This window comes from Tasmannia lanceolata, unplaced genomic scaffold, assembly GCF_043159265.1.
Source record: "Tasmannia lanceolata isolate RefF3 unplaced genomic scaffold, GAP_Taslan_0.1 ptg000003l, whole genome shotgun sequence".
Taxonomy (NCBI): domain Eukaryota; kingdom Viridiplantae; phylum Streptophyta; class Magnoliopsida; order Canellales; family Winteraceae; genus Tasmannia; species Tasmannia lanceolata.
The window spans coordinates 63,260,000-63,281,973 of NW_027518680.1; the positions used below are offsets into that span (position 1 = coordinate 63,260,000).

Sequence of the window (21,974 nt, forward strand, 5' to 3'; positions counted from 1 at the left end):
TTACCCAAATGATACGGGCATGATCTGAGTCGTTCCGTTGAGGACATCTGGCCCATTGATGACTTATAATGTGAAAATTACTCGGTACGAATATTTTTTTGAAATGGTCTTGGTACGAATATTCTTAACCATTTAATTCTTGAACTTGAATATAAGTCAATGAAAATTTAATTAGGGCCCGTCTGGATACCTCATATTTTGTATTTGGATTTGGAATTGAGTTTTAAATACAAAATGAATAGATCCTCCAGCTCATGTTGAGAGAGCCAGAGAGTGCAGGGGTATTTCCTACTGGAGGGGAGACGTTGATGAGCAAAGATGGTGAAAGAAACTGCCGGATCTCTGGATTTCCAATTATTTATTTTCACAGCATATTTGGAAATCTGAATTTTTCCACCCTCGGTCACTGAATTGGAAATCCCAAAATTTGATTCGGATCCAATTCACATTGCAAACGGTGCTGCAAATGTGAGAAATCCAAATCAAAATCTTCTCGGCATCCAAACGAGCTCTTAGGGAATATTTGGCACCCATGAAAAAAGGGTCCATGGAATATTAGTGGAGACAGTTGAGGAATTGGAACCGGGGCATTCAAACCCCCCTTAGGGAATATTTGGCATCCATGAAAAAAAAGTCCATGGAATATTAGAGGGGCCAGTTGAGGAATTTGGTGGGGTGGGGGGAGGGGTGTTAATTGTGTGTTTTTTACTGTTTTAAGGGATTTCCCATGCTCTCACCACACCTATCCTCTCAAATCTCTCTCCACTCCCTTCTGCCCTTCATTCTCAGCTCCTCTCTCAGAATTGGACCCACGAATATTCCATGCAAGAAATTTCAAGTGAAATGGCATCTGTACTCTCTGACTTTAATAAGAGTAACCCTTTATTTTTGGGTGATGATATTTTCACCCCCTGCAGTACTTGCACACCCCCTGATAACGTGATTTGTCATAAAGTTGCCCACTTTTCACTTCAAATCAGGTTATAAGGGGTGTGAGCACATAATGCAGGCGGGGTGAAAAAATCATCTCCCTTCTTTTTCTTTTTCTTTTTTTTTTTATATATGTTGTTCTAATCTCTACTACATAGAGGAATGCTAAACTTAAGGACACCCTTGGGAAACCTAGCTCAATGGCCCCTCATGAGGTCCACACCAGTCAACCGTATTTAAAGCTGCAGAGAAAAAAATGCAAAATCTATGCCACTCAACCACATTTAAAGCTGCATAGAAAAAATGCAAAAAGTGAAGGAAAAATTAATGCGGTTGAGTTGAGAGGCATGGATCCAATAGTTTAGCATTCCTCATATACAAGCGAAAGCCCCTCCTACTTTAAAGGGTTTAATTAAAATCAATTTGCTAAGTTTGGTGAAAGAGGGTTGTACCTACCCATTCTTTCACTTCCTAATAAAATCCTAAACTATCTTGTAAAGTGCTAGTATATAATTTGATGTTGAACAAATCAGGTAGAAAATGTAATATTATGAGCCATGGTTGTTAAGCTACTTTTTCAGCAACCTGGGTGTGAACCGATCCGAATGCCGACTATAAGTCTAACCCAATGTTGTTGACCCCTCCTTGATTGAATGATCCTAGCATGTTGATCAATCAAGCCTCATTTTAGGGTTCCAACAAACAAAGCTAAACTTTTCTTGAGATTGGGCCTTGCGCTCAACTGGTTAAGGCTTTTTATTGAACCTTGAGGTCGGAGGTTCAATCCCAGCTTACCTACTTAAAAAAGCTATACTTCTCTTTTCTTTTTTCTTGCCTTATTTCTGATAAATGAGATGATCATTCAGGATGGGACCAAGATCATGGGTGATCTTGACAATGATCTGCCTCTATGTGGGGAATTTTTTTAGGATATTTTTCCTATGAAAATGAGTTTTCACATGTTTGGTAAACTCATTTTTCTTGATTTTTTTCCCCAAAGTCAAATGAATTAATTGTTTTTCAAGGAAACTGCAAGATTACTAGATCCCGGATTTTTTCCATAGAATGTTTTTTCATAAAAAAAATTATATTTCATCATTTTTTCCCTAGATCCAAACATCCCCCTAAGGGTGCATTTGAATTGCTGGAATCAAGCGCTATAATCAGCGTCATATTCTGATTCTCCCTGATTCTGATTTTTGGTTCAAAAATAGAAACAAAATCAAGCAGCAGAAATGATAGCTTGGCTTAATTAGAGAGGGGAAAATGCTAGAACATGTTTCCTACACCTAGAGGTAGTATTTTGATTCAACTCTGAACCTGATAAAAGTTTTAATTAGAATTTTTTTAATTAAAACTTTTGGTTTACATTTTTCATTCCATTTTCAAGGAGAATCAGAATAGGATGCCAATTCTGATTTTTGATTCCAACAATCCAAATGGTTTCCATAGTCTCATGCACCTTTTTAGTTATTTTTTGTTTTATTATACCACTTTGCCTACCCCAAGAATAATCCTTCTCTTCCATTACCTTCCACGTGACAAGATGTTACTCTCCTAATCAGCCGTAACACAAGCAAACAAACGGAAAATAGAAAAAGAGGTTGGGAAAGGTTGATTCGAGGCAACCGGACCTCTAGTGGTTCAAATCGAGAGGAACAATAACTCTCCGAGAAACATAAGTCTCTTTGCTAGAAATTTCTCTCTTTTTTCATTTCAATAGATTGCTATTACATAAATACAAGCAAGAGAGATTGCCACATTAGGTGAGGGATACTTACAAGGAAAACGATAATAGCAGGGGGTGTGGAAATATCAAATCCATCACTGCTTTTTTATTTTCAATAGAAATTGATATTTCCACACCCTTTCCTCCAAACCTATCCGGTGCCAAGTTTTATTGGATATAAATACAAAAAAAAAAAATGAAGGACATTTTCATACATTAGAGCCCTTCATTCAGAGCTATCGGACCTTAGGATAGAAATCCGATGGACACGGTTCAGATCCAACTGTTGTGCCCAATTCATGCCCTTTAACTCTGGGAACCTTTGGATCCATTAGGTCCAATGACATCATAATAAACTAATAATGGTCAAGCTTATATTGAAGGTTCAGAAACTTCCGTTTTGATAATGACACCCCTTCTCTACTAATTAGTGTGTGTACTCGGTTTCTGTCGTGAATGCACATGACGCTCCCAGACTAGTCAAGTAAACGTCGTCGGGCCCCACTTAAAGCAAAAGGCCTAACGTGAGACATGGCAACCTAAGTAAACGTCATGGGGCCCACTTAACCTAAAATTTCTTTCATATCCTAAATCATGAAAACGTGGACGGGCCCCACTTAAAGTAAAAGGCCTAACGTGAGACATGCCTAGACCTGGCAAACGCGACCCGTGCCCGCGGATCGACCCAACCCACCCGCAAATTTGCGGGCACGGGTCTAAGTTTTAGTGACCCGTCAAAACTAACCCGCGAGTGACCCAACCCGCAAAAACATGGGTTGGGTCGGGTCAACCCGCGGGCACCCGCTTTTTTAAGGGTGCGGATTTTGTTATGCTAATCTAGTTAGATGGCTTTTTTTTTTCTAACGCCAAGGATGGTGATTTTGTCATGCTAATCTATTTTTTAAGGGTTTGATGCCTGAATAAGTTATGGCTAGCACCATAGGTTGATCCCAACCCTCCGATTTGAATGTTAGAGGGTTGAGCACTTGATCCTAACCCTCTATAGATGGGAGGGTTAGGATCAACCTATTGAAATGATTTTTGGGGCAACACCTATTTAGCCTGTGGGCCATCTAATGGACGGTTTGGATCATCCCACGGTGCCAGCCATACTGCCCTCATCAAAATCCAGTGATAACATTTCCCAAAATAAGCAACTGTTTGAATTTGCGGGTGACCCGCGGGTTGACCCGGCCCACCCGGGTGGGCCGCACGGGTCACCTAAATTCTGAAGCAATTGATTATTTGATTGTGTTGGAGTCATAGTATTCAATTTCGAATGAGCCAAGTGTGAGATTCACAAGGAACAATGTTATGGAACAAAGGCAAGTTAAAACCGATAAAATCATAGTTCACAATTTCAATAGGTTCTTAGAGAGATCAAACATGTTTATAAGAGAGTCGAAGGTCAAAGATACTTAGAAAAGCAAAGCACTAAATCAATACGCTATCACGTACCTCGAATGTCGAATTTGTAACCTTCTTCATACCTTCACGTTCACTAAATCAACTTGTAAGAATAAGATTTCTATTCTACGGCCTCTTTCTTCTCTTACAGTGTACAACCTATTTGCATTGCAGCGTAACGAATGAACGGTTTAGATCATCCTATGACATGGGCCTTTGTACGTTTGGATAAATACTAGAATTCATACGCCCACAGGGCAGAGCCTATAAAAACTCCGTTTAGTATCTTTGGACTAATTAGTGTGTGGGGTCTCGGTTTCTGTCGTGAATTCAAATGACGCTCCCTGACTAGTCAAGTAAATGTCGTGGGGCCCCACTTAAAGTAGAAGGCCTAACGTGAGACTTGGCAACCTAAGTCAAGTAAACGTCGTGGGGCCCACATTATTAGCTCTCCTTGATTGTCTTTAGGGACAGGATATCAGCACTCCTATGTTTTGACATCCACACTCTCCTTGATTGTCTTTTAGTATTTAATGGGCTTGTGAGAGCTTTTTGGGAACTGTAATAACCAGTTGACATCCTTTTAAATACTAAAAGACAAAGTAGTAGAGTGTGATATCAAGACATTGGACTGTTGATATCATTTCCCTAAAAAAACATAGATCTATAGTTTCACCGATAAAAAAAATACGTGAGATGCAGTGACTCTGATGTATGAGCATATTGCAGATGGATGATGCTCCAAAATATGAACCAATTGGATAATCATAGCCGTCCATTTGATGGGCTTTAAATGTTTGTTAGAAAATGAAAAATTATTAATGACCAAGATTAATCGGTACAAGTCCAATATTAATGCCCATCTACTCATATCTTCCTATCCACTCGTCAGATCTCTCTCTCTCTCTCTCTCTCTCTCTCTCTCTCTCTCTCTCTCTCCTATAACTAGAAGGGTTTGAATAGGGGTGTAAACGGATCGAATTCGGAGCGGATATGGCTATATCCGAATTCGATTACAGTATACACTATCCGAATTCGGATTCGGATTCGGATTCGGATTCGACGGATATTTAATATCTATTACCGAATTCGTATCCGTCGGATATTGTTCGAATTAGGATATTATCCGTATCCGTTTATCCGGTAAATTCGAACATTTTATTGCAGCACTTTATCTTTTTTCTCCTACTTACTCGAATGAATTTTCCAAACCCTAAAACTAAACATCTATATTCTCTTTACAAAATTAACTCTCAAACCCTAAAATATATGAGATCATCTTCTTCCTTTTAAAACAAAGGCAGAGAGAGAGAGGGAGGCGATGGGGATCGATGATAGTGTTGGTAATGGTCTTTGGGTTTTTCCTTTTTTTTTGTATATGATGGAATGGGTTTGGCCTATTTTTGTTTTTATTTTTATTTTTCTAAAAAGAATATTCACTTTTCTTATAGAAACAACAGCTAGTGTGTCGTTACTAAAAATAAATATTAATAATATTATTAATAATATATAAAAAGGATTTACTTCTCGGATTCGGATGTTAAACGGATCGGATATACCATTTACCAGATTCGCATCCGCTAAGAGCCGGATATCTCATAAACGGATTCGGATAATATCCGCTTGAAACGGATTCGGATAATATTCGCTTTAAACGGATTCGGATGCGGATGGTAATCGAATTTCCGAATATCCATTTACACCCCTAGGTTTGAAGGTGATTCTGCATCTTCAACCCAGGCTTGTTTTCTTAGGGTTTTAGAGTTTCTCTTCCCTTTCCATGGAGCTTCCAAGTAAACTGAGTTGTAGGTTATTGCCTTCATCATTTCTCTTTCATGTCACCCTTGTCTCGTTCCTCTTCTTATCAGTAGAATCTAGCACTCTAGGAAACGAAACCGATCGACTAGCTTTGCTTGCCTTCAAACATGAAATAACCCAAGACCCTAATGGGGCTTTAAACTCATGGAACAATTATCTCCATTTCTGCCAATGGCTGGGAGTCACATGCGGTCGTCGCCATCCTCAAAGGGTCATAGCCTTGAAACTTGGCGATCAAGGCTTGGTCGGACCCATGTCCCCTCACATAGCAAATCTCACCTTCCTCCATAAAATCTACCTCGGAAACAATGGATTCTATGGCCAACTCCCCCCAGACATGAGTCGTCTATTCCGTTTGCGTCATCTCAATCTGAGCCTCAATTCATATGAAGGAGAAATACCAGCCAATCTGACTGCCCATTGCCCAAAACTCACGTCCATGAATTTAAGTTACAATAATTTTGTTGGGGGGGTTCCCTACAAGTTCCACTCGCTCTCTCAGCTCGCTCGCTTAGACCTTTTTAAGAATAATCTCACGGGAAACATCCCATCTTCGCTTGGGAACCTTTCATCTCTCATCATTTTAAATCTAGGATTTAATAGTTTGGAAGGAAGCATCCCGTATGAGCTCGGACGACTAACCAGCTTAGATTTCCTTCAACTCAGTGAAAATAATTTGTCTGGTATGATTCCTCAACCAATTTACAATCTCTCGTCTATTTCTACTCTCACTCTGGCAGAAAATCATTTGCATGGAAGCCTTCCACCCGACCTGGGCCTCTCTCTCCCTAATTTAGAATGGCTTGTCATGGATGGGAATCTATTCACAGGACCCATTCAAGTCTCTTTTTCTAATGCATCACGCTTTTTAGTTCTTGATTTTGGTTATAATAGCTTTAGTGGACTTCTACCTATGAATTTGGGAAGCCTACAAGATCTCAATTTTCTTAGCTTCGCAGATAATCAGCTAGGAAGCAGAGGCAAATCTAACGACATGATTTTTCTCACTTCTTTAACCAATTGCTCTAGTCTAGAAATGTTACAACTGGACACCAATTCCTTAAGTGGTGCACTGCCTGACTCTATAGCTAATCTCTCAACTCAATTGACACGACTGACTTTAGGAAGAAACCAGATATTTGGGAGCATCCCTTCAGGTATTGAAAATCTCGTAGGTTTAACGGGACTGGGCATGGAGGTGAATTTTCTCACAGGTACTATTCCTGTTGAACTTGGAAAGCTTAACAAGCTGCAAAAATTGGCATTGCACACAAATGGATTGTACGGCCAAATTCCATCTTCCCTTGGTAACATAACTCATTTGTTAACACTCGCTCTATCTACAAATAAATTACAAGGACACATTCCATCAAGTCTTGAAAATTGTGGAAATTTGGAATCCATATATCTTGATCAAAACAGCCTTACTGGTACCATACCCACCCAAATTCTTAAGCTTTCCTCTATATCAAAGTACCTTGGATTATCATATAATTCTTTAACCGGGCCCCTTGCTTCAGAAGTAGGAAACTTAAAACAACTTGGAGGATTATACATTTCATACAACAATTTATCAGGTGAAATTCCCAGCACGTTAGGCAATTGTCTTAGTTTGGAATACCTATACATGGATCATAATCTCTTTCAAGGATCCATTCCTTCATCATTGGCCAATTTAAGAGGTATTCGACAGCTAGATCTTTCACGCAATAACTTGTCTGGAAAGATTCCAGAATACCTGGAAACGTTTCGCGGCCTCGAGTATCTAAATCTGTCTTTTAATGATCTTGAGGGAGAAGTACCAAAGCAAGGGATTTTTAGAAATGCAAGTGCCATTTCAGTTTATGGAAACAACAAGCTTTGTGGGGGTATCCTAGAACTACAGTTGCCAGCATGTAACAACCTAAATAGTCAGTGTGATTTTATTCCTTATTATGCTATCTTGTTTCTTTGCTCCCTTCTATTGGAAAAGAAAGTTGAGAAAGAATCCTTTTGTTTCGATGCCTTTGGAGGATCTATGTTTAAAGCTTTCTTATGCGGAGCTCCTAAGAGCAACTAATGGGTTCTCATTGGAAAATTTGATTGGTGCTGGAAGTTATGGTTCTGTTTATAAAGGATATTTAGACCACAATGAAACGGCTATTGCAGTGAAGGTACTCAACCTTCAACAACACGGGGCTACTAAGAGCTTCAACGCCGAATGTGAAGCCTTGAGAAACATTCGGCATCGAAATCTCATTAGGATCTTAACTTCTTGCTCAAGTATTGATTACCAAGGCAATGATTTTAAAGCTTTGGTTTTTGAGTACATGCCTAATGGGAGTTTAGAGATGTGGTTGCATCAAAGTGGCGATGTGCAACATCCGTTGATGAACTTGACCCTTATTCAAAGGCTAAATGTCGCCATTGATGTGGCCTCGGCATTGGATTATCTTCATCACCATGGACAAACACCACTTGTTCATGGTGATTTAAAACCGAGCAATGTTCTTCTTGATGATGACATGAATGCCCATGTGGGGGATTTTGGGTTAGCACGGTTTATTTTTGAAGACACTGCTAATCACTCTAACAATCAAAGTAGCTCGCTGACAATAAAGGGATCTATTGGATATGTTGCTCCAGGTAAATGACTTTATCATTATTTTTTATTCTTTAGTATTATCTTATAAGATTTTAAAATTTTCATTAGCTTGATTACAAGATGAAGTTTTATTTGGCAACATCTCATAGTTTCTTTCTAACAAGATCAAAGCTTTGATTTTTGTGTTCATGTTTAAATGGAAAGAGTATGGTATGGGTGGAAAGAGATCTACGCATGGAGACGTGTACAGTTATGGAATCTTGTTGCTGGAGATGTTCACAGGAAAAGCTCCTACTAATAACTTGTTTACAGATGGCCTAACTCTCGACCAGTTCGCTAAGACGGCACTGCCAGATCGAGTGATCGAGATTACAGACCCACAATTGATCTCAGAAGAAGTCCAAGTTGTCAACAATAATAACAATGAAAATCATACCATTATGAAAAATAGAATGCATGATTGTGTGGTCTCAATGTTCAGAATCGGTGTCTCTTGTTGTGCAGAATCACCAAGAGATCGAATGCAGATGGGTGATGTTGTCAGAGAATTGCATGTGATCAAAAACTTATATCATGGAATTGGCATCCATCGAGACAGGGAAAATAGGACACCAACTTTACGTGAGGGTTCATCTTATCTTAGCAATAACTAAGGTATTGATTGAAGCTGAATGGTTCAATGACAAGAATCGTTGGAAACATTTTCTCATACCCTCATCATGAGATATGCAAATTTAATGTGACGATGTTTATGTCATGCATTTGTGTTGATTTTCACCTCCATTTGTTTGTATTCTCTTGACAATTCCAGCTCTATTCTTTGTTTGTTCTTGAAAATAAAGTGATATTGAGGAAATAGACAAACAAACAATGCTGCTGAAGGGGGTTGAAATATCATTTCCCTTTTGAGAATGCTATAAAGTCCATCACTTGGCCAAGTGGGTCTTTCCTCATTGTATTACGTCAGTGGATTTAGCTTCATTGATCGTTTAGTTCAATGTTAATTGAAGTTTATTCTGTAAAATAAAATTTTAATAGTATCAGTCTTTATTCCTCGGCCTCATTTAAAAAAAGTACGCATAAGTTATGATTGATTTTGGGAAATGTCATCAGCACTACTATATTTTGATGACCTCACTCCTCACTTTATTAAAAGTACGATATGACCCGCACCGATGATCCAAACCGTCCATTGGATGGGCCACAGCCTAAATAGGTTGTGCCCCAAAAATCAGTTCCATATATAGGTTGTTCCTAACCCTCAGATCTGTAGAGGATTAGGATCAAACAGTCCCTCTACATATCGGAGGGTTAGGATCAACCAACATATGGAAATAGTTTTTTGGGGCACAACCTATAGAAAAAAAAGAGTCACGGTGGTCATGATGTTGACATCTGGTGAAAGTCTCATAAGAAACAAAGACAGGACAATTAATACAGAGAAAAAAAAACAGTGCTCCAATTTGTTAATGAAACTTTATTTAAGTGGACACATAAGGAACCAACCCATAAGAAAAGGAAAAAGGAGGTGAAAGAGTCCAAAAAAGGGTTTGTTGTGTTGTTAGGGAAGGTATTGGTGGAGACAAAAAGGGCTGTTGGGTCACATGCTAGCGGGAATCTTCTTGAGTAAGGCAAACGTAGGGCGTGGTTGTCATTCATATGTGCAAAATATTGGAGTGCCATTATTGAAACAAGGGAGTGTGGATATCAACTATCAGTTTGTTTTATCAGATTAGTAAATGCAAGATAAGGTCTTAAACGTGCCACGATCACCCCCTGTGGGTTTGTTTATACGCATTGATTTTAAGAGATTTCTCATGCTCTCTCCCCTCCCTTCTGCCCTTCATTCTCAGCTTCTCTCTCAGAATTGGACCCACAAATATTCCACGGAAGAAATTTTCATGGCTGCCAAACATCACCTTGGTATTTTTCAAGGGAAATGGCATCCCTACTCTCTTTTTTAATAAGTGTGACCCTTTATTTGTTTTATGTTGTTCTAATCTATACTACATAGAGGAATGCTAAACTGAAGGACATCCTTGCAAACCCTAGCTTAATGGCTCTTCATGGGGTCCACGCCACTCAACCACATTTAAAGCTGCATATAAAAAATGCAGAAACTGAAGGAAAGATTAATGCGGTTGAGTGCAATGGGTCCAATAGGATGTCCTCGTGACTGGATTTTTGCAAGAGCATACTTCAATTTAGCATTCCTCATATATGAGTGAAAGCCCCCCTCTTACCTTTTAAGGGGCTAATTAAAATCAATTTCCAAAGTTTGGTGAAAGAGGGTTTTACCTACCCATCCTTTCACTTCCAAATAAAATCCTAAACTATCTTGTAAACTGCTAGTATATAATTTGATGTTGAACAAATCAAGTAGAAAATGTTTTATGAGCCATGGTTGTTAAATCTCTTTCTCGAAGCCACTTTTTGAGCCGCACGGGTGCAACGTGGGTGCGATCGGATCAGTTGATCTGAATGCCGACTACAAGTCTAACCCATTGTGGTTGACCTCTCCATGATCAATCAAGCCTCATTTTAGGGCTGACAAACAAAACTGAATTTTTCTTGGGCTTGAGCCTAGTGCTCAACTGGTGCCCACCATCTCAATCCAATTTGGTGCCCACCATTTTACACATCATGCTATTAATGGGACAGGGCCGCCGTTTCACAAATAGGGACTGAGTTACGACTACATTCTACCCACTATTTTACACCTCATGCTATTTGGAGCGAGCCTCAAACGTACATGTTCTTGAAACGTACATGTTCTTGAAACTTAATTATGTTCATGCAAGACTTATGTTTTGGAGTTTCTCCAAATTTTATTCAAGTTACATTTTCTATATAATTAAAAATTTATATTTATCTTGCTAGGTATTGTGTAGAGAAGATTGAGCTTCTTCTTGGGGTTTGTTCCCTATTGTCTTTGGATTATTGATTTCTTCTTTCTTCCGCTTGCACCAACTCAGCTCAACTCAACTAAGCCTTTGTCCCAAACTAGTTGAGGTCGGCTACTCAACCCTTTAGAAATTTTTCATGAAGAACTAAATTTTTCATGAAGAACTAAATTAATAAAGAACTAGTGTGTAGATAACTTATCTACACTAGTGTGTAGAAACTCTTTTCTCTTTCATAAAACAAATAAATAAAAAAACTAACAGTCGCCCTACGTCCCACCTAGATCAAACAATCAAAGTCCGTCTATCTATATGGCACTACTTAGGATTCTCCCTAAAAAGGTTTATACTATTGATTTTTATAGACAATAATCTTGCAAATAGGATGCCCATGTAGCTGGAATGTGAGCTACCCTTATTATTGTTTCAATTCTCAACAGGATTTGCTAGGGAATATTTTGGAAAGACATTTGCGGCTCACTTTTGCAGTAGATAACACCCAGCTCAGATGAATCAAAAGAATAAGACAATCTGTTAAAAACTGAGAATATTGTTTGTTCTCTTGCACAATTAAGCCGAGAATTTTTTTTCCTAATCCCCGAAACTTTTTTTTTCTCCGAAACTTCGGCTGAAATTTTGTAATTTCTGAAATTTCTGTTTTGTAACCCTTTTGTGTCGGTCTCGACCAAAATCCGAAATTTCGGATTTCGGTCGAAATTTAAAACCATGCACATGATACAGTAGGAGTGAATATAATCTCGCTTCTATTTGGTTGCCTATTTTGGGGGGATTGTAGGACTTTCAAATGCTGGAAGATCTCTCAAAAGCATGTTTGGTTGGCATTTAGCCCTTTGACCACTAAACAACTTCTAGACATCATTGTTACTTTTTATCCTACCTAGCGCCTCCATCGCGGACAGGTTTCCCCATAATCTTCTCCAAATTTGGTGAAATTTGTGTAGGAAGATCTCAAGAAGTTCTTATCTTATTTTTCTTTTCTCTCTTTCTCTCTCTTCCACCCTTCATTTTAGTAATGGCACCCCTACATCTTCCGCTAATCTTCTCGTGGATGCCACGCAACCAAACATAACAGTCAATCTTCAACTTTTCTTCCTCCAATCTAATCTTCTTGTCTTCTCCCCTTTGACGTTTTCTTCCCCTAATCCCTCACCCAACTTCCAGCAACCAAAAAGAGCATCAAAATTGTACTAAAAAAAAATGAAATGATATTTCCACTCCCTTTTCCCACATTTCCACCCCAGGCTCCTGATATACGTGCCACTAAGTTTTGATAATTGCACTAATTGACCTCATCTGTTACCATTTAACCAGCAGTCAAACGTCATCACAATTTCGAAAAATGCTCCCGTAAGCAAATTAGGAAAGAAACGTCAACTTGTGTTATTGCGAATGTACGATAATCAAAACAAGGTAGTGGCAATCACAGTCGCCCTTCTTATTTGTCTCTTTCAAGCTGTGTTTTCAATTTTCCAACTTTTCCCTCTGTATTTTCACCCCTTTTATTTTGTCTGTTTCAAGCCATGGTTGTTAATCTCTTTCTCGAAGCCACTTTTTGAGCCCCACAGGTGCAAAACCTGGGTGTGATCCGAACGCCAATTACATCTAACCCATTGTCGCATGACCTCTCCTTGATCGTATGATTCCTAGCACGTTCACCAACTAAGCTTCCTTTTAGGGCTCCTACAAACAAAGCTAAACGTTTCTTGGACTTGACCCTTGCGCTCAAATGATTAAGGCTCTGTTCTTCAACCTTGAGCTCACAGGTTTACCTACTTAAGGAGGCTGAACTTTTCACTTCTATTTTTTAGCCTTATTCCTTATAAACGAAATGACCATTCAGGATGGGACCAATAGCATGTGTGCCACCAAAGGATTTTTTATTTTTTATTTTTGTTTTTAAGGGGGTATATTTTTCCAACAATCCAAACACCAATCCAAAGGGTTTTCATAGTCTCATGCCCCCTTTTTAGTTATTTTTTTGTTTTATTATCCACTTTGCCTACCCCAAGAAGAATCCCTCTCTCCCATTACCTTCCATGTGAGAAGACGACAATTCCATGTTCATGTCATGTATAAGGTGTCGAGATGTCGACAATGCCTTCTCTATTGACAGAAATATCCTTGTGTTTCTTGTGCATGGCACTCCACTCTTGCATTTTATTTTAACTGTTCTACTGTTTTATCTTGTGAGGGGTAAAGGAACCTAACATTAAGGTGAGGGATACTTACAAGGAAAACGATAAAAGCTTTAAGCCAGATTATTTTAGGACAAATTTCCTCTTTGGATTGGTTCTTCTAGAGGAAATGACCAAACACGCGGTGCACAAGGAGTTTCCAATTCTAATTTGGTTTCCAATTTCACCTTCAATTTCCTTCAACCATACCTAACAGGGATTTGCTAGCGTCCATCGCAGAAGGCATTTCGCGGAGAGTCCATTGCATGAGAGAGCAGCCACATCAGATGAATTAAATGAATAAGACAAAATCTGAGCCCATGTGGCTGCTCTCTCATGCAACGGATGCTCCGCGAAATGCCTTCTGTGATGAACGCTAGCAAATCCCTCCTAATAAATACTAGGGATTTTTCCAGATTAGTCCCTACATGGCAAAATAATTTCTTAATAGTCCTTAAGAAAATCTTATTATCCAAGCAGTCCTACTTTTAGAAAATTATTGCTAAAAGGTCTCTAAAACTAATATACGTCTATTTTCTCCGTTTAAAATTTTAAAATGGCAGTTTTACTGCCAGCCACTTTAATCCGTTTTAGCCTATTTTGATTTCCTTTCCAATATTTTACTCCCAACCCTAGCTCTTATTCCCAAAAGTTTGAAAGGAAAATATATTCCTAAAATTTCTTACTTTATTTACACATGAAGAAAAGACAACTCCAACGGACCCTATTTAATTTTTTTAGAGGGGTTTTCAATTTATTATGAAATTCATAAGTAACCTAAATCATATCATTCAATTTGCAATGAAAAAAGTTAATAACTTGTCGAATGTTTTTTTGTTGAAGGATTTCTGTTGAAAATCTATTTTCACCTATTTCCTAATTTATTTCTGAAAATATTGGAAGGGAAATCAAAATAGGCTAAAACTGATTAAAGGAGTTGGGGGTATAATTGCCATTTTAAAATTTTAAACGGTGAAAATTGACGTATGTTAGTTTTAGGGACCTTTTAGCAATTATTTTTTAAAAGTAGGACTAATTGGATAACATGCTTTTCTTAGGGACTATTAAGCAATTGTTTTGCCATGTAGGGATTAATCAGCAAAAATCCCTAATGACTAATAATGTTTCTTTTCATTGTCCTTCGTTTAATCATTTTCTTCCTCAAGAAAAAATTAATTGGAAAAACGTTTCTTTATACCTCATGTTTTGCTTTGATAGGGTGGCTCCCAACATTTTTTTTACCTGAGCCTAGAATGGGTGGGGCGGCCCCCATTTTACACTTAATTTGATCGGCCGGGCATCTCTCCCCAAACCCACGCATATAGTAGGGCCCACTATTTTACACCTCGTGCAAATATGGGTGTGGCCCACCATTTTACACCTCATGCTATTGATGGGATGAGGCCACCGTTTTACACCTCATGTTTTTTATGGGGGTGGGGCAACCATTTTACATCTCAGGTTTTTTCGGGTGGCGCCAACATCTCTACCCAAACCTATGCATTAGGGTGGAACCCATCATTCTATTAAAGAGATTGAAAAATGTTTCCTACATAGCTGCATATAATATCCACTTACATATAATACGTACTATGAACAATATAAATTTTCACTTTGTATGTACTTCGAATAATATTTCCTTAGAAAGAACTTTCATATATCTTATATCATTGAATTTATTTATTAAGTACTAGAAATATTAGAGTATAAATTATCAGTAGAGGAACAATGTATGTTCCTTCTCTGATCGTTAATATATAAGCGATTAAAATTTTATGGGGCTTTAATTATTACAGCCCCAAATGTACATGTTCTTGAAACTTAATTAACTAAATAGTGACCGAGTTAGGACTACATTCTACCCAAATAATATCTTCACCATCAAAACTATTCGCTAAACATCCTCACCTATCTCATTATGTTCGTGAAAGACTTATGTTTGAGAGTTCCTCCTTCAAAATATAATTTTGGTACTCTATTAAAAGATTATGTTTATCATGCAATGTATATATTTTGAAATTTAAAATATTTATAATTTTAAAATGAAAATAATTCAATGTCATTGTTTATTTAGTATCTTTTGATTATTTGATAGATTTTGAACACTGAAACAATATTCTAAGTCATGACTCACAATATATTTTCTTTTTTATTTCTTTTGCCTCCAATTATTAGAAAATAAGCTCAAAATTCTAATAATATATTGGGACGATTGGAATTATCAAATAGAGCGAATTAACAATGAATTAAATCAAAAATTCAAATAGGGTTTATATGAAAATTATGAAGTGCTACCTCAACCCGAATGAAGCTAACCGATGAACCAGGTTACATAGATCCTAACTATCACTGTTCGCATTTTTAACTAACAGTCGCCCTAGGAACCGTGAGGCGGATAGTCTCCCTCATGGAAGTGTGACTAGAGCCGAGCTATAATTTTTTGAATTTCTTCCTCCCTAAGAAGTTATATATGTCTGTTTTCTTTGGTTTTGTACTCTTAAGCCTGTGACCGCCTTGGTCTTTGGCACTCTTTTTTCCTTAATAAAGTAACACCAACTCAACTCGACTCGACTCGACTAAGCCTTTGTCCCAAACCAGGTGGGGTAGGCTCGACTCGACTCAACTCTAAGCCTTTGTCCCAAACCAGTTGGGGTAGGCTAAAGAATCCTTTAGAAAATTTCCATGAAGAACTAAATAAAGTAACACCATTTCATAAAAAGAGAAGAAGAGACTAAGAAATTATAGCAACAAAAAGAGAAGAAGAGACTAAGAAAAAATGCCTCGAGTACCCCCATTGCAAACGAACCCTTGTCCCTTTTATACTAGGTTGCATTTCCTCTTAATCTAGACCGTCCTTTCTCATTTTCTTTGATCTCACGGTTCGTATGGATTGCTTCTCAATTAAGTAACACGAAATGCCTGGAGTACCCTCCAAAAGAGGGAAAAATCCCCTCTTTTATCTGAAAGCTACTCTTCGTTGCAAGTTAGGAAATGCGGCCAGTATCTACTCGAACCAAAAAAAAATAAAAATGCGGGTATCCACGGGTTCACCCTACCCAACTCATATTTTGACGGGTTGGGTGACCCACGGGTCATTTTTAACGGGTCACTCATATGCCAACCCATACCCACAAATTTGAAAGTGAGTTCGGTCGACCTGCGGGCACGGGTTGATTTTGCCAGGTCTAACTGTCGCCCTAGGCTCCACTATGAAGTCCATTGATCCAATAGGAAGTCCATTTAGCTGGCATGCGAGTCACCCTCATTATTGTTTCAATTCTCAACAGGATTTGCTAGGCAATTTTGCGGAAAGACATTTGCGGCTCACTTTTGCAGTAGAAAACACCCAGCTCAGATGAGTCAAAAGAATAGGACAAAATCTGTTAAAAAGTGAGAATATTGTTGTTCTCAACATTCCAAATTACTCAAATTTATGGAATCTCAGGCTGATGAATAGGGTAAATTGGGAGAGAAAAGAGAGTCATTAGGAAGACACCACATTTTAAGGAAGTTTGTAACAGCCCTCCCAATTACACCACGTATCTAACAACACAAGTATAATAACATTATCATGCCAACAGTACCCTTCTTTTTTGTAATAATAAGACAAATAACCCTTACATTCGTACAATTGGCAATATTATAATGCCTATTTTGGACGATCCTAAAACAACTGCATCCTTCTCATGCAGATGGGTGATGTTGTTAAAGAATTGTATTTGATCAGAGACTCATATCATAGAATAGGATGCCATCTTTACATGAGGGTTATCTTATCTTAGCAATAACTAAGATAAGAATCGTTGGAAACATCATGCAGATTGAAGTTGAATGGTTCAATGACAAGAATCGTTGGAAACATCATGAGATATGCAACTTTAATGTGAGGATGGGTTGATTTTCACCTCCATTTGTTTGTATTCTCCAAAGAATTCCAGCTCTCTTATTTGTTTGTTCATGAAAATAAAGTCATATTGAGGATATAGACAGACAAACAATGGTGAGAGGGGGTTGAAATATCATTATATAAAGTCCATCACTTGGCATAGTGGGTCTTTCCTTATTTAGCTTCGTTGATCGTTTAGTTCAGAGTTAATTTAGGTTTATTATGTAAAATAAAATCAGTCTTTATGCCTCGTACCGAGGGCCTCGTTTCAAAAAAGTACGCTCAAGTGATGATTGATTTTATAGCCCTTGCTTTGGATGTGATATGGCTCAAAAATCATGCCAATCATTCAAGGAAAATGATAAATTCACCCTTTTATTTACCAAGCCAACCCTACTAGTGACTTCATAGCTATGGAAAGACGAACAAAAGCGAGGATGGCTTAGGGGTTTTGCTTGGCATTTGGATGCCACATCAGCGAAACCCAACGTTGGGTTGCCAATATAGCAACTAAATCTCTAAAGACTACCCTCCTGGTTTTACAATTTCATGTCTGCTGATTTGTCTCCCTTGTCTCCTTCCAAAGAGATCGAAGCCAAATTCCGCAAAGAGATGGAATTTTTCTTGAATTTCTTGGGAATGATGCCTTTCTTCTTTCTTTCTCCTTTCTCTCTTCTCCCTGTATATTGGTAACGACCCTCCTTACCACTGCTCTATGGGGTTGACAACCAAGCACTTCTTACGACTATTCTACTAGGTAAGTTCCATGTAAATCCAAGGCATGTCTAGTACGTACACCACCCCTCTATGAAGTAAATGCCTGCAGTCAAACATAGTCTAAAGGGCAGGCATGGTTAAAACAAGGGTCGTTATCACCGGCCATCACTCAAATTACAAAGCTAACAATGTACATTTTTCATCCTTGTATATGGACTGTCAAAAACTATATAGTGGGAAACGGTTCACATTTAACAACAAAAGGTAAATTACAAGTGCACGATTGGCATAATTTTTGGGTCACAGTAGATCCAAAGAAAAGCAAGGCATGTCAAATGACAGATTGGATCAATCAAGCTAGACCAACTATGCTATGGTGAGGGAGTGCCGTACTAAAGTATTTCTTATAAAAAAAAATAATGTATCAGGCCCACCTAGTCCCATACCTAGGCTGGCACCATTTAGGATTAAAACATTCCACCACGCTTCCGCATTTGCTGCCCTCGGCAGCCACTCTGTGGTGGCTTTCACTCTGGATTTTTTTTTTCCAGGTAGCCCTTTTCACAACGGCCCGCTCTGTGGTAACTTCGCTCTGATAGGAACCTGCAATACCAAAGTCACAGGTGCAACCCGTTAGGCTACGCCCTTTAAACCTGTCCCATACCAGGCTGGGATCCAACTAGTCCCATACATAGGCAGGCCCCCATTTAGGAGCCTAACAGATTTTTTAAAGTTTAAGATGGGGGCGGGGGTGGGTCAAAATTTTGGAATTTTTTCAAGAACTTTTCCGCTTAAACAAAGAACTTTTTGTATTTAATCATAAAAAATGCACCAACAGGAGCATTCTTGGTATTTATAATTTCCCAAAATTTCAAATGACCAAGCAGATAATCATCGCTTGTACCATACATAATAATATGCATATAACCAAAGGTCCAAAACCAATTCACAATGAAATTTCACAGCATCAAAGTTTTATTTTACATTGAGTAGGGCTCTATAGAAAAAAGTCCAAATAAAAAAATTACAGTCATTGCAGGGTCTCATCCTGAATTCCTGAGGATCCTCTTATCTCAATGTGGAGCTCACTGGGTAGCCACAAAAATTATAGGGACAGGAGAAAACTAACAGCACTTGTATTACCATTTCCATGAAAGAAAATGGACTATAATCTCTGTGATTTTATATAAACTGCAGTAAGAAAATTTTTCTATCATCTGAAACTTTAGCAAGCCAATATCTTGAGGCTTATCACAAAGGAACTTCCTTAATAGCTGAAATAACTTGATCAATGGTTTGGAATCGGTGTCTTTCCTTAAGGAGCAGTTTTGCAAACTCAGGAGCTCCACGTTAGCAATAGGCTCGCTTGCTAACATCATCAATCGAATCGAAATCCTCAGCATGAGTTACACCCACTATCCTCTTGAAACTCACAGATTAACCACTGATATTAGAACAGATTCGAAGTCCAGAACACGGATTTTCCACAAGTTAAATGAAACAGAAGATGACTGACCCTGTATAAGGTGATGATTGAATAAATTTCTATGGACTAAACATAGTATATAATGTACTCTAACATAAGATCCCTGCAGTACTTTGAACATCACAAGTACATGTATAATTTGAAAGCTTCTCACAAAACGACCATTTTCAAATTAGATCTCCTGCATTTTCATGTCGGTATGTCACCTGAGATGGAAGTCATTTTACAATATTCACTGATTTCTTAATATGGAAATACTCCAGTCGGGTTTGAAATATATACACTTACACTTTCGTTTGCATGCTTTGGCATGTTTTTTGTTAGAATTTATTTTGGTTGCTATTTATTCCTGAAAACAATGACCAAATGCTATAGCTAAAAAAGGCCATCTCCTGAGTAAAATGAATTGTTAATGCTATCGCCCATACACATTATCAATATGGTGCCGGTGTTGGCTGATTATCACCCCATGTAAAATTAGTTAAGATCGTATAAACACCCTGCTCTTTCAATTGTGAAGAGATCGACTTACTGTAATGACTTTCTAAAGGGCAAATAAAAATATTAATAAAGAAGAGATACACGGGGAAGCCCCGGTGATTGAGATGATCAAAGGAATACAATGGGTCATCTCTGGGTAAAAAGAAATCAGATCTCCAATGTTTGATTCTCTCCCAGCTAACTCCGAGTTTGCTTGCTCCTGAGGAACTGAGTGGGAGGCGTTGGACCACCAAATTGCTAGACCAAACAGAGACCCCTCCACCAACCTCCTAGCTAAGCTCAGCCTTCCGGTCCCATCTCTAGGATTGAATGAGGATTACTTGGGGCCCACCCAAACAATCTCCAATCCTCTCCTTCCACCTCATATCTTCTACTGCCCTCTTCCCCTAACTCAGACCAATGCCCAATGCTAGGACTAGGAGTTACTGACTGACATTTCTAGAGTTATACAACTTGTTAATATAATTGTCCATGCACATTAGCTATGTGATGGAGTTAGTTTTTCTGTTGACAGACTGTCGGCCATGTGGAACAAATAGTTGAAATGCTATGGACTGCTCTCTCTCTCTCTCTGCCTTTTTTCTCTTCTCTTCCATTTTTGGGGTCATCTAGTCCCCTCTTTTATCTTAATCTTTGTTATCTCTCATGTAATTAAAATAACACTACTCTTTCGGTTGTGAAGAGTCCTACTAAAATGAGTTAAATTCAGATTGTTCAGTTTGGTATCAAACTCCCATGTAACAGTGCTAGACTACCAAGTTTCCATCAAAGTGACAATCTTCTAATGGAGAGTTACTTCATGTGGCGGACATGATGGAACTGAGCCACGTCTAAAAGGTTAGATAGGATGCACTTAGACCAACGTATTTCTCCTGAGTTGACCATATGAGATAGGAGTATATGAGATGTGTGTAGTGCCAACGTAAAGAATAAGTCAACTCTATGTCATCTCAAATTTGTAGGTGTTAGCTTCTTTTTTGGACCAAATGGATGTATGCGTTCTCCAATAGAGGTACATGAGGCGTTGTTCTTGTTACACACTCTTATTTCTTCTATATTGTGTTGCCTGAGCATCTCATGACATAATAACCCGCCATTCCTCCTATGTGTTGCAGAGACTGTCCACTAATTCAAATAGAAACATATTATGGAATTGTGCTATTCTGATCATGGTCCCAAAAAATCAACCTTAATTACGTGAAGACACAGATGCCTACAGAAAATAGTATGCAAAATGTCTACATGGCTACATGCTACATCATCTGATAATTTTGGCAGCATCAAATCCAAGAGTGTCATGAAATAAATCTTTGAAGTTATTATCTTGTACAAGCAGCTGCAGCAGATCGGGGTTGTTATATATAGCCATGAGATATGCCTCACCATCATTGCTTTCATTCCAAAGTGTAGTGAACTTGAAAAGGTTCCAAGTGTCTTCTATTGTCCTCAAAATCCACTGCTTATATTGCTGCACGATAAAAAACATTTAGGCATAAGTTGTGGCAGAAAACACGCCATTTATGCCATCAGTGCCCAAAACAAGAAACAACTATAAGATGCCTGTCCAAGAGAAATTAGTATTCAATTAAGGACAAAAGATCGATTTCGTAGTAATATATATCTTTTATAGCACGGAATCAACATGTAGAACGGAATATATGAGCCATGTAGTATATCACATGAATAACAATGGAGTAATCAAAGAAAAATAATAATCTGAAAGAGTATGATGACATTCATGGAGTCAGCATCCAACAGCAATACCAGATTTATCGCTCACATGGACTAAAATTCCATTTTTTCCTTTTCTTTTTGACC

At 38.3% G+C, this 21,974-nt stretch overlaps 1 pseudogene; it reads left to right on the plus strand.

Moving 5' to 3' along the window:
• The first annotated feature begins 5,812 nt into the window (after positions 1-5,812).
• Positions 5,813-9,271, plus strand: LOC143864384 (receptor kinase-like protein Xa21; annotated as a pseudogene).
• The last annotated feature ends 12,703 nt before the right edge of the window (positions 9,272-21,974 follow it).